Consider the following 14,403-nt stretch of genomic DNA (forward strand, 5'->3'; position numbering starts at 1 on the left):
AAGAGTCACAGCGCCTGCTGTGGCTGTAAAGACCAATAAAGGAGAGACATGTTTTGTTGTGGCTGGGGCAGATGAAGGCATCTGGTTGTGCTGATGTAGGTGTGTCACGGCATTTATTCTCTTTGCACTTCTCCCAGTGGTCATTCCTCCTCTAGTCGCTGCTGTGGATGCACAGCTGGACTGATTGTCTCCAGGGTCTGCAGCCATCTGCACAGTGGGGTTGATATTGCTAGCCTTCATGTTGCGTAGCCTTCATGTAGGGTAAAAAAAACCCCTTGTATTCTACTGCCCCGCAGTTCAGTGCACCAGTACACCATTATTACTGTTTATTACTGAGATTTATTTATTTAGATAAACCCTTATTCTGAGCTTTTACCTGAACTTAGATTCTGTTTCAGCCTTGAGGGGAGAGGTGGAATAAGGGTTCCGTTTAGTTTGACACCCTGACTGACATTTTTTGCTGAAACTACAGATGTCTATAGGGCATGTATTCTAGAAATATGATATAGTGGCCAGCAGAAATCCTTGGTAGCATAGAGGGTACATGGTCAGGGGACAATAGATGTTAGCAGTGTGACTGCCTGGCCAGTGATGCAGAAACGTCCTCCAGATGTGTCTGTCCCTCTCACAACCGTGCACCTGATCCCCTTGAGCTCCCAACTATTATTAAATGAAACTTCCCTGACAGAAACCAAGTCCCCTATTCACAGTCTTCTTACTGTCTAGATTCATAGCTGTGTCAGAATTCAGAATGTGTATTTGAACATTCCAGCAGCTGCTGTGTAAATAAATGAAAGCAACTGGAGACAAGAACACAAGGCTAGGTGCACATCCTGCTTCCATCGCTTGATGAGTTAACACAAGCTGCTGCAGAGAAGCCTAAGCACACAAGCAATTAATGCTTTAAAGATTTACCAGACCCTTCATTATCTGGGGATAATTTCAACTGAAATGAGAGAGAACTTTTATCAGAGAGCTCTTATAAAGGTAATGATTTCCCTGTCCAAGAGACTTGGCTCTTTATTAACTGAAAGGACCTACACTAGGAAATTCTGTACAGTTACAGAAGAAGGGGGCACTCATATTCCAGCCAGCCAGGAATATTTAAAACCACGATTAGAACACCACCACCAGCAAATCAAAATTAATTTCAACCAATCTAACCCGCAGCTCACTGTGGCAGACAACACAATCATGTGCTATATACTTTATATCACATATAATAAATTGCAGAAAGTAAATTTTAATAGGAAATTGGTAGGTCATAATAATCTGGAAAATCAGGAAAAAAGATTAAATTAATGGATTTTCATAAGCCAGCGTGCATTATTTCTTAATATGAGCATTACATTAAAAACAGGTTAATGATTTGTTTCCATATCTAAGAAAAGTTCAAAAATATAGCTTTTCATTTAAAAGAGAGAGAGAGCAGGGAAAGTACAAAGAAATGTGTCACCTTTAGCAAAGTCTGTTTTATCTCCCCATGCTTTGATGGCTTTGTTCTGCAGTAAAAGGAGCTACTGAAATCCAAGAAACAGCCTTGTGTGACTGATTGCATGCTAGCCTTATTTCCCTTTTCATAATCCAAATGGTAAAAACAAGCAAGAGGAGGAATGGTCATGCACCTCTGTTTGTTTATTATTTTATTTATTCAATTTATTGCTCATCAGAAGTAGATTTCGCTTAAGATACAATTGGCTGAGATTAGCCCTGAAAATGATCAACCAGAATGAGAGAGAATGCAAGAGATGAGCTGTAACCTTAGCCATGCAATATTTCCTAATTCCTGGGATGTGCAGTATTGAAATCATCTAATGGCCCAGCTGTATGACTGGCAGGTGCCATTGCTGGACCTTGTTCACAGTGGTGCAGCAGCACCTGCCATTGGCATGGCTGGTTCCATTGTCTGCCCTTCACTCCAGTCAAGCTTGTTAAGAGCCATGCAATGACACATGTGTGGCATTGGTGAGAGATGGCGCCATTGCATTCTGAAGGGCCATTAACAAAACCTTAGGACAATAATAATAATAATAATAATAATAATAATAATAATAATAATAATTTATTATTTATACCCCGCCCATCTGGCTGGGCCCCCCCAGCCACTCTGGGCGGCTTCCATAGAAACCAGGAAACACTAAAATATCGTACATTAAAAACTTCCCTGAACAGGGCTGCCTTAAGATGTTTTCTGAATGTCAAGTAGTTGTTTATCGTCTTGACATCTGATGGGAGGGCGTTCCACAGGGCGGGCGCCACTACCGAAAAGGCCCTCTGCCTGGTTCCCTGTAGCTTTGCTTCTCGCAATGAGGGAACCGCCAGAAGGCCCTAGGCACTGGACCTCAGCGTCCGGGCAGAACGATGGGGGTGGAGACGCTCCTTCAGGTATACTGGGCCGAGGCCGTTTAGGGCTTTAAAGGTCAACACCAACACTTTGAATTGTGCTCGGAAACGTACTGGGAGCCAATGTAGGTCTTTCAAGACCGGTGTTATGTGGTCTCGGCGGCCGCCCCCAGTCACCAGTCTAGCTGCCGCATTCTGGATTAGCTGTAGTTTCTGAGTCACCTTCAAAGGTAGCCCCACGTAGAGCGCATTGCAGTAGTCCAAGCGGGAGATAACTAGAGCCTGTACTACTCTGGCAAGACAGTCTGCGGGCAGGTAGGGTCTCAGCCTGCGTACCAGGTGGAGTTGGTAGACAGCTGTCCTGGATACAGAATTGACCTGCGCCTCCATGGACAGCGGTGAGTCCAAAATGACTCCCAGGCTACGCACCTGGTCCTTCAGGGGCACAGTTACCCTATTCAGGACCAGGGAGTCCTCCACACCAGCCCGCCCCCTGTCCCCCAAAAACAGTACTTCTGTCTTGTCAGGATTCAGCCTCAATCCATTAGCCGCCATCCATCCTCCAACCGCCTCCAGGCACTCACACAGGACCTTCACCGCCTTCACTGGTTCTGATTTGAAAGAGAGGTAGAGCTGGGTATCATCTGCATATTGATGGACACCCAGTCCAAACCCCCTGATGATCTCTCCCAGCGGCTTCATATAGATGTTAAAAAGCATGGGGGAGAGGACGGAACCCTGAGGTACCCCACAAGTGAGGGCCCAAGGGTCTGAACACTCATCCCCCACCACCACTTTCTGAACACGGCCCAGGAGGAAGGAGCGAAACCACTGTATAACAGTGCCCCCAGCTCCCAACCCCTCTAGACTGTCCAGAAGGATGTTATGGTCGATTGTATCAAAGGCCGCTGAGAGATCCAGCAGAACTAGGAAACAACTCTCACCTTTGTCCCTAGCTCGCCGGAGATCATCAACCAGTGCGACCAAGGCAGTTTCGGTCCCATGATGAGGCCTGAACCCCGATTGGAAGGGATCCAAATGGTCCGCATCCTCCAGGCGTGCCTGGAGTTGTTCAGCAACCACTCGCTCAATCACCTTGCCCAAGAATGGAAGATTTGAGACTGGGCGATAGTTGGCCATACTGGCCGGGTCTAAAGATGGTTTTTTAAGAAGCGGTTTAACGACCGCCTCTTTCAGCGGATCTGGGAATGTTCCCTCACAGAGGGAAGCATTCACCACCCCGCAGAGCCCATCGCCCAGCCCTTCCCGGCTTGCTTTTATTAGCCAGGATGGGCAAGGATCAAGGAGACAGGTGGTTGGTTTCACGCGTCCAAGCAGCCTGTCCACATCCTCGGGGGTAACGGATTGAAACCGATTCCATGCAACTTGACCAGACAGGGCTCTAGCACTCTCCCGCCCCAGCCCTGCTCCCACGGTGGTGTCTAGCTCCTTCCGAATATGAGTGATTTTATCTGCAAAAAACTTTGCAAAATCGTTGCAGGAGATCTTGGGGTCTTTACAAGGCCCCGGTGGTAAAGGTGGTTCCGTTAAATTGCGGACCACCTGAAAGAGTCTCCTGCTACTATTTTCTGCAGATGCAATAGAGGCGGTGAAGAAAGTCTTCTTCGCCGTCGCTATCGCCACTTGGTAGGCTCGACTTTGAGCTCTAACCTGTGTCCGGTCAGATTCGGAGTGAGTTTTCTGCCACCGACGCTCTAGCCGTCTCAGCGATTGTTTCATCGCCCTCAGCTCCGAAGAAAACCACAGGGCTGTCCGGGCTCCATGCAATCGGAGAGGGCGCTTCGGAGCCAGACAGTCAATAGCCCTGGTTAACTCCGCATTCCAGCGGGCCACCAGGGAATCAGCTGAAAGGCCATCAACATGGGATAAAGCATCCCCTACCACTCTCTGGAAACCATTTGGATCCATTAAGTGGCGGGGGCGGACCATCCGAATTGGTCCCACCTCCCTGCAGAGGGGAAGGGTCGCGGAGAAGTCCAGTTGCACCAGGAAGTGATCTGACCATGGCACTTCTTTGGTTTCACTTTTACTTAGTGTCAGATCACCAACGTCACTAGAGGTGAATACCAGGTCTAAGGCATGTCCATGACTATGAGTTGGGCCCAACTTATTCAGGGACAGCCCCATGGAGGCCATGCTTTCCACGAAGTCCCGAGCGGCCCCTTGTAAGGTCGTGTCGGCATGGATGTTAAAATCCCCTAGGACAACCAAGCTAGGTGTCTCCAGGAGAATATCCGCCACGACCTGAAGCAGCTTGGACAGGGAATCCTTGGTGCAGCGGGGAGGTCGGTACACCAAAAGGAATCCTGTACTGCCCCTATTGCCCAACTTCCAGAACATGCACTCAGAAAACTGGGTCTTCCCAGTAGGACGCCTGATGCAAACTAATGACTTCCTAAAAATCACTGCAACCCCCCCTCCCCGCCCACATGACCTGGGTTGCTGTGCGTAAGAGAAACCCAGTGGGCAAGCGGCAGCAAGGACAGGCCCATCTGCTTCCTCCAACCAGGTCTCTGTCACACATGCCAGGTCAAAACCTCCATCCACAATCAGGTTGTGGATGGCAGTAGTTTTATTCATCATTGACCTGGCATTACACAGCAACACCTTCAGGTCATGTGGGTTTCCCCTGTTGATTCCAGTATCCATCCGGTCAAGGCCAGACCCGGAGGCAGGGATAGTCTTCAAACAACGACTAAACCTGCCTCCTCGGTAATGACATGGTCTGGTCTTAGCGTAACTCCGCCTCCTGCCCATGATCACCGAGATCGGAAGTCCCAGTGCTTCTGCCCCTGTGGAACTTGTCCCAGCCATCGTGTTGGCTGGGGCCCCACTCCCAGGCAGCCCTGATCCCGCCCCTTAAAAACAAAATACAAACTATACAGAACCAATAAAACAACAGAAAACAAAACAGAACATTATACTAAAATTAATCCCCAACCAAATATCCATCCCACCCACCCACCCCAACAGAAGAAAAAAGGAAAAAGAGAAATACAAATTTAAATTGCCACCGACTGCTTGAGGACATTTTAAAACACATTAACCACTTGGAATAAGGGCCTTGGCCGTGCCCCCTGGGCCAGTTGGAAAAAGCCCTGGAAGGGAGCAGGCCCTGCAGTCCTCACCCAGCCGATGGTCCGAGGCCTCGCTGCAGCAGGAGTCCCTTTATAGCTGGGAGAGAGGGCTTGGGCCACGCCCCCTGGGCCAGTTGGAAAAGGCCCTGGAAGGGAGCAGGCCCTGCAGTCCTCACCCAGCCGGTGGTCCGAGGCTTCCCAGCAGCAGGAGTCCCTTTATAGCTGGGAGAGAGGGCTTGGGCCACGCCCCCTGGGCCAGTTGGAAAAGGCCCTGGAAGGGAGCAGGCCCTGCAGTCCTCACCCAGCCGATGGTCCGAGGCCTCGCTGCAGCAGGAGTCCCTTTATAGCTGGGAGAGAGGGCTTGGGCCACGCCCCCTGGGCCAGTTGGAAAAGGCCCTGGAAGGGAGCAGGCCCTGCAGTCCTCACCCAGCCGATGGTCTGAGGCCTCGCTGCAGCAGGAGTCCCTTTATAGCTGGGAGAGAGGGCTTGGGCCACGCCCCCTGGGCCAGTTGGAAAAGGCCCTGGAAGGGAGCAGGCCCTGCAGTCCTCACCCAGCCGATGGTCTGAGGCCTCGCTGCAGCAGGAGTCCCTTTATAGCTCGGAGAGAGGGCTTGGGCCACGCCCCCTGGGCCAGTTGGAAAAGGCCCTGGAAGGGAGCAGGCCCTGCAGTCCTCACCCAGCCGATGGTCCGAGGCCTCGCTGCAGCAGGAGTCCCTTTATAGCTGGGAGAGAGGGCTTGGGCCACGCCCCCTGGGCCAGTTGGAAAAGGCCCTGGAAGGGAGCAGGCCCTGCAGTCCTCACCCAGCCGATGGTCTGAGGCCTCGCTGCAGCAGGAGTCCCTTTATAGCTCGGAGAGAGGGCTTGGGCCACGCCCCCTGGGCCAGTTGGAAAAGGCCCTGGAAGGGAGCAGGCCCTGCAGTCCTCACCCAGCCGATGGTCCGAGGCTTCCCAGCAGCAGGAGTCCCTTTCTAGCTGGGAGAGAGGGCTTGGGCCACGCCCCCTGGGCCAGTTGGAAAAGGCCCTGGAAGGGAGCAGGCCCTGCAGTCCTCACGCAGCCGATGGTCCGAGGCCTCGCTGCAGCAGGAGTCCCTTTATAGCTGGGAGAGAGGGCTTGGGCCACGCCCCCTGGGCCAGTTGGAAAAGGCCCTGGAAGGGAGCAGGCCCTGCAGTCCTCACCCAGCCGATGGTCTGAGGCCTCGCTGCAGCAGGAGTCCCTTTATAGCTCGGAGAGAGGGCTTGGGCCACGCCCCCTGGGCCAGTTGGAAAAGGCCCTGGAAGGGAGCAGGCCCTGCAGTCCTCACCCAGCCGATGGTCTGAGGCTTCCCAGCAGCAGGAGTCCCTTTATAGCTGGGAGAGAGGGTTTGGGCCACGCCCCCTGGGCCAGTTGGAAAAGGCCCTGGAAGGGAGCAGGCCCTGCAGTCCTCACCCAGCCGATGGTCTGAGGCTTCCCAGCAGCAGGAGTCCCTTTATAGCTGGGAGAGAGGGTTTGGGCCACGCCCCCTGGGCCAGTTGGAAAAGGCCCTGGAAGGGAGCAGGCCCTGCAGTCCTCACCCAGCCGATGGTCTGAGGCCTCGCTGCAGCAGGAGTCCCTTTATAGCTGGGAGAGAGGGCTTGGGCCACGCCCCCTGGGCCAGTTGGAAAAGGCCCTGGAAGGGAGCAGGCCCTGCAGTCCTCACCCAGCCGATGGTCTGAGGCCTCGCTGCAGCAGGAGTCCCTTTATAGCTCGGAGAGAGGGCTTGGGCCACGCCCCCTGGGCCAGTTGGAAAAGGCCCTGGAAGGGAGCAGGCCCTGCAGTCCTCACCCAGCCGGTGGTCCGAGGCTTCCCAGCAGCAGGAGTCCCTTTATAGCTGGGAGAGAGGGCTTGGGCCACGCCCCCTGGGCCAGTTGGAAAAGGCCCTGGAAGGGAGCAGGCCCTGCAGTCCTCACCCAGCCGATGGTCCGAGGCCTCGCTGCAGCAGGAGTCCCTTTATAGCTGGGAGAGAGGGCTTGGGCCACGCCCCCTGGGCCAGTTGGAAAAGGCCCTGGAAGGGAGCAGGCCCTGCAGTCCTCACCCAGCCGATGGTCCGAGGCTTCCCAGCAGCAGGAGTCCCTTTATAGCTGAGAGAGAGGGCTTGGGCCATGCCCCCTGGGCCAGTTGGAAAAGGCCCTGGAAGGGAGCAGACCCTGCAGTCCTCACCCAGCCGATGGTCCGAGGCCTCGCTGCAGCAGGAGTCCCTTTATAGCTGGGAGAGAGGGCTTGGGCCACGCCCCCTGGGCCAGTTGGAAAAGGCCCTGGAAGGGAGCAGGCCCTGCAGTCCTCACCCAGCCGATGGTCTGAGGCCTCGCTGCAGCAGGAGTCCCTTTATAGCTCGGAGAGAGGGCTTGGGCCACGCCCCCTGGGCCAGTTGGAAAAGGCCCTGGAAGGGAGCAGGCCCTGCAGTCCTCACCCAGCCGATGGTCTGAGGCTTCCCAGCAGCAGGAGTCCCTTTATAGCTGGGAGAGAGGGCTTGGGCCACGCCCCCTGGGCCAGTTGGAAAAGGCCCTGGAAGGGAGCAGGCCCTGCAGTCCTCACCCAGCCGATGGACAACCACGCACTTGGTATTTTCGGGGGGAAATTATGCTGCAGCTGAAGCTACGTGGTCAGTGTGGCATGCAGGGCAAAGTGATTCAACTAGCTAGCAATCCATCTTCCTTGAAAATGAAGTTACATGGTAGTAGGGACCGTTTGTGGGCTTATCTAACTGTTCTGGCTCCATTCACAGCAGAACCATGTAAGCCCCTGGTGTGCTAAGAGCTGCAGTTCATTCTCTTGCTTGCGCTGAAAAGTTTGATTCTTTAGAACAGGTGTGGGTGGCAATCTGTCATTGGACTCCAACTTCCTTCAGTCTTAGTGAGCATAGTTGTGGGAACGTTGAGGAAGGCAGGAGAGGATGTATTGATTAAATATTATTCCTCCTCACTCATGCTAGTGAGCAAGCAGCAGAGCACATTCCCTTACAGATTGCTGGAAGCAAGTTGATGATTTGTTAGAATAATTTAATTTAAGCAATCTAATCTGGATTGTCCAGTCTGGATTGTTCCTAGTAAATTTCCCCTTTATTTCCCTCTTAAAATAAGAATTACACGACAGTCTTCTTTAAAAGTAAGCGTAAAGTGTACTTACATTCAGTTCACAGCAGTAATCTGAAGGCAGGCTTTATCTTGTGGTTACAGTTACTTTTGTAGAGAAAAGAAGTCTGAGCTATGCCTCACATTTTCCACATTGTGGCTTCCATCATCTGTAAGGATGAGCCATGTGCTGGCTAAGAGCCAGAAGAGGAGGTCCAAGAGAGAAGTCTGAAATGAGAAAATGGAAAAAGGGAAGATGGCTGCATGGCTGGCCCTTTTACATGGTCAGCTAGGGTCATGCCCATCTACCTGGTCACACACAGGGGGAGGAGGCACCAGAATAAGTATGACAGGAAGTCCTCCCTGTCTGGGGCCACATCCCCCTGTGTGTCCACTCTAGGCAACAGGAAAATGTTGTACTTGACTGCTTCAGTGATGATACATCCCACAATAGTCAATGGCCAAGGGCAGCATCTGAAGGCCCACAGGTTCCCCATCTCTGCGCTCACACTCTCGCTCTTACTGTGGTCTGCCCTTCGAGAATGCTCAGGAATGAAGAAAATGAGAGCACTAAGAAGAGAGCGAGAGAAAGAAGAGAAAGACCTGCAGAAAATAAGCTAACAAATAATGTTGTGTTTGTTTAATCCAATATCAGATATTTCTGGATGCAAAGAAAAACTGCTTTTCAAGAGACGAGAAAACAATTCCAGGAGAACTTTGCTGTTACTGCCCAATGTTTCAGAAATCCTGCCTAATGGGTTACTATCAAAAGCCTCTTATGGTGATCATGTGTAGTATGCTAAATACTGACAAAGTGAGTCAGATGGTCGGACCTGAACCAAGCAGTGAGGCACATGGTTTTCACTAAATAATTGAGGCTGATCAATCTGCACTAGTTTTTGAACATCAGATTTGTAGATCTCGGCATTCTGATAGTTAGGATGCTGCTTCAGCTGCATCTACAAAGGGCGTTTAGGTTTGGGCTATACAAATATTTAAAATGCCCTTATGCATGTTTGACTTGCCATTCTAAATGCACATAAACAATTGATGCAGTCAATCCATTAAATCATTTCTGGGTTATTTGATTTAGTACATCATCATTATTAAAATGTCTATACAGTGGTACTTGGGGTTTACAAACACTTCGGGTTACAAACACAGGGTTACAAACTCTGCTAACCCAGAAGTAGTACCTCGGGTTGTGAAGTTTGCCCCAGGATGAGAACGGAAATTGTGCGCCGGCGGCCCGGCGGCAGTGGAAGACCCACTAGCAAAAGCGTGCCTCAAGTTAAGAGTGGTTTCGAGTTAAGAATGCACCTCCAGAACGAATTAAGTTCATAACCTGAGGTACCACTGTACTTCCCTTCATCTGAGGATGACAGGGTAGTATACATTTTAAAAATCTGTTGAAGCTTAAGCACATCACTTTTTATACGTATGTGTTATTAGCAGTGTACATTTTTATATGTCCTCTTAATTTCAGTTGGAGACAGCTAAGCATGTACAATCCTTGATCTTATTAGCATTGAAGCATGTTTAATTCTGGTTGGATAATGCCCTAATTGTTTTTGCTTCTGCCTTTTCAGCAGATCTCTCATATCATCATAAAACTTGAAGGAATCAAAACACCAGCTAGTTTTAGAATCCCATTTTCTACTATTCACTCCCAAATGCCATTCAGTCCAGATTAAAGCATGCCAACATCACAGAGCAGGTGTGCTGCCGTACAGTGCCAAAACAGTGAGCCAAGCCATATGCTAAAGCAGGGATGGGGAGGAGAATGTGTGGTCCTCCAGGGTGACTTGACTACATCAGCTCTTGATCATGGGCTATGGGCCTAGGACTGACAGGAGTTGGAATTGACTGGGACTGACATCAGGAGGGTCAGTTCCCCACCCTTGAGATAAAGTGAAGTTTGTGAGTGTGTGAGTTATAGGGTTACTTTTCACCCTCCCAGTATCTCAAGGCTATTGATCAATGATTCTCCCTGTTTACCTCCACTCCTGAACTATTAGTCCTCCCCCTGCAGTTTTGCATTTTGAAACCTGAGCTTTCCTTTCCATAATTCCAACATTCATACGATTAGGATTCTTTTCCCCTGCATTTATTTATTTATTTGCTTATCTGCAAGGACTTGGAGTGGGGGGCAAGGTACCGATGGGAGAGGAGGGGGAGATGCGAGCTGATCCAGGACAAGATCAATTACTATTTTTCATCTTTGACAAAGTAATTAAGGCTGTAGTGACTTGTTAATTCAATCCGAATGGCTGCTGTGGTGATAGATGCAGATTTACAATCAGTTCTGCTTCAGCGTAGGGAAATGATTATCCACTGCAAACAGGAGGCCTGAGAGCAGGGAATCACTCCAGGGGGACGTGTTTCCTTTTTTAAAGAGACTGCAGGCTGCGCTACAGAGGCAGAAAAAAAGCACATATGAAGGGAGGGGTAAGAGAGAGATGCCCTCATCTTCTCTAACACCCATATTAACACTTACATATGCAGTGGGTTGGAAACCATGTATGCAAAGGATTACTGTGCATACAGCTCTCACAACTGGATCCCTGAAGCCAATATGTGAGATGATGTGTGTGCAGTGCCCAATGCTGGATTGGGGCCATGTGCGCCATGCCAGACAGATGGTCAGCGCTATCAGCTTTGACAGGACTTGTTCCTGTATCCTTTATCCCCTCCCCATCCCAATCACAGCCAATAGCACTAGCCTTCTGACTGGTGGGGCTCAGTGTGCAGAGATACAGAAATTTCCTTATAGAATGAAAGCTTGATCCATTTACTACAGAGAGCAAATCCATATGGCCAATCTGGCAAATTGAGGCTTGAGGGCAGATTGAGTTTGTCTGTGCAGCATTCTACCCAAGGGTAAAATGGTGGTGTTATTTGCTGCTTCTTGAACACAACACACATTTAAGCTTTATTCACACTATAAATGTATATTGGCTTTAGATCACTTAATTGTCACGGCTTCCTCAAAGGAACCCTAGGAATCATCGTATGGAAAGGGTCTGATTACTCTGTTCCCATCCCAATTCCCTAGCCCTGCCCCTTTCATGATACAATTCTCAGGACTGTCTTATAGAAGGAGTGATTTTTCAACCAGGATAAGTTCATAATATATATTCTGAATGTTTAACCAGATTTGGGGCAGATTTACTTCAGTAACTATTCACCTGTGCTGTGAGCTGAAAATATTCTGAACTCACGGCAGGTCCAGCAACCTCAATACCACAGAGAGCATGCAAATCCTTCAGAGATCTACTCAGCCTATATGTCAAGCATGTGAATTTACACTGTGACACGAAGTCATGCAAATCTACACAAAGTGTGTCAAATACAAACAGCTGTTTCTTAAAATGGCATCAAAGCAGTGCATGATAGCATGGGTGCCTGTTTCCAAATTTTACTTCTTACATAATCTCTGTAGAATAAAATAGACCACGGCACCCTGTTTTAAACGCCTTTTGATCAGGCAGCTTTCTGTGTACCACTCACTTAGGAAAACACAGCAGATTTCTGTGCAGCCAGTTTGAGGAACATCAGTGACCGAGTGCACCGCATGGGCTGCCTCAAAGATGGAACTTCTCAAAGCTAACTGATGTCAAGGTAGCCCCAAGGTCAAAATTGAGATGCAATAATAAGAAATGCTTTCATACATTTTTGATGGGAATGTTGGAAGTCTCCGGATTTCTGGTGGGTTGTGTATGCTACATGCTCAAGTATGCTGAGCCAGGAGGCCAACATGGTAACATGGATCCAGCGTTAGCCTTTTAAATCTTTGTTTTGTGGGAGGAATAAGACCATTTTGTTTGAAACTTTGACAACTCACCTCCTTGTTGCAGCTCTCATGGAAGTTGCACACTTTGGGGGAAGTGACAGGCAGTTTGATAAAGGGAGGCGGTGTGGCAGGATATGGCAGCTAGCATTGGCTGACAAATTAACACAGCAATGCAAACTGTCTGGGGGTGAAATTGAGTGGGACACTTATTCTGAAGGCTGGATGCGCCTACATTAATTCTAACCCTAGGGAATCCAGATCCAGCCAGCCTGCCAGCTCGTGTTCCTTTTGGACAGACACCTTGGTATAGCTGGGAATTTATGCCCTTGGTCAATGTTGTATTGTTTATTCTTTCTGCTTATTTGAAGAAAAAAATTATGTTTGCTTACATGGTAGGTAGTCATGGGTCTTTTCTTCTACAACTGGATGGGATGTGCATGTTTGTGATCTTATTCTTACTGTTGAGGTTGCAATTGTTACTGTCTTTCCATTCAAGAGAAAAAAGGCGTGGAGATGTTCAGGGTGTCAGGAGAGGATATATTGTTTATTAATATCCTTCCTAACTTGTGATAGAGTTTACATCATAAGCAGAGTTTACATTCCCCTTCTCACATACAGCAGAAAGCTGGTTGCAGGCTCGTTAGAACCTCTTACTATTATGCAGTTTAATCTGCCTCAGATTGAATTGTATATTCCTGGTAAAATCCCCTGTAAAAATCCCTCCTAAAAGAATAAAGACAACGGCATCTTATTCATAAGCAATAAAAAGAAAGTTTACTTATGATCAGGCAGAGCACAGTGTGATCCCTGTAGGCAGGCTTTAGTCTTAAAGATACAAATTTATACTAACAGGTTTATCCCATAAGGGAGATGACCTGGGCGACTGCTTGGCTGGCAGCCAGCAGTTCATTCCAGGAAGTTCTCAGGATGGAAGGAAAATGGAAAAGTGAGAGAGTGGCAGCATGCCTTGGCCTTCTGCCGGGTCTGGAAAGATCATGGCCACCCACTAGTCACATGCAAGGAAGGATGCTGCAGGCCAGGAGGAACAGGAAGTTTTGACTGGCTGGACCAAACATTCCCTTGCATTTCCACTCTAGGAAAACAAGGAATGTTGTATTTGACTGCTCCCAGTGGATTACATCCCACAAAAAGAAGGACCCTTTAGTCTGCAACTTATTTTCTCAGGGAACATGTTTCTGATGGAGTGGGGGGGGGGCTGGCACATAGGCACTCATGTGATTGTTTCCAGGGAGGGCAAAGGAAACAAACAAATATAACTAGCATCAACTAACAGATGTGCCATTATGGGAAATCTGGTGATTCAGTGGTAGAGAGGCCTGGGTAGATCTGGCCTCTGACAAGCTTGCAATCCAGATCCTTCCTTCCACTGTTTTGCAATAGGTAGAACTGCTGTATATCTGTGGGTAGCCCTTGCATCCAGACAATATTTAACACTTATTGCGTTTATATCCCTTTTTTATTATTCAATGAGTTTAAGATGGTATACTACACATGGTTCTCCTCTCCCTCATTTAATCCTCGCAACCTTGTGACTACTGAAGTCCTCAGTCCGTCCTGCACTCCCTCCCCCCTTAATTAATTGCAGATATCTGCAATTTTAACATAAAAACAAAAGGTAGAGTCAAAGGAAGGAGTGCTTTCTAACAAGGGTATATGGAAAAGGGCCTTCCTGAATGCTGGAAAAGAATTGTATATTTAACTTTATGATGTCTGAGTTCCATGCATTTCAAGTCTCCAGGTCAAATTCTTACTCTTATTTCAAATATGTTCTCTTAAATAGGCCTCCCAGTGTGGTTTCCCATCCAGGTATATTATCATATTCACTCAGTTTCAGGAAGGCTGCAGCATCAAGGTTCCAATTCTGGGCCCAAATTCTAGGAATTCTAAAGGCACAAAAAAAATGAAAACATTGAACATCAGCCAAATAGACACTGAAGGCAGGGACTGAATTTTTTTTTTTTTTGCTGCCTCTTTTCTTCTAAGGAGGATCTCTGACCCTCTTCATGTCATCAAAACAGAGGCAGCGCCCATCTCTTCTAGGAACCTGCTTCCCATGGTGGC

The sequence above is a fragment of the Podarcis melisellensis genome (genome assembly GCF_964234715.1).
Source record: "Podarcis melisellensis genome assembly, chromosome: 1".
In the NCBI taxonomy this organism is placed as follows: domain Eukaryota; kingdom Metazoa; phylum Chordata; class Lepidosauria; order Squamata; family Lacertidae; genus Podarcis; species Podarcis melisellensis.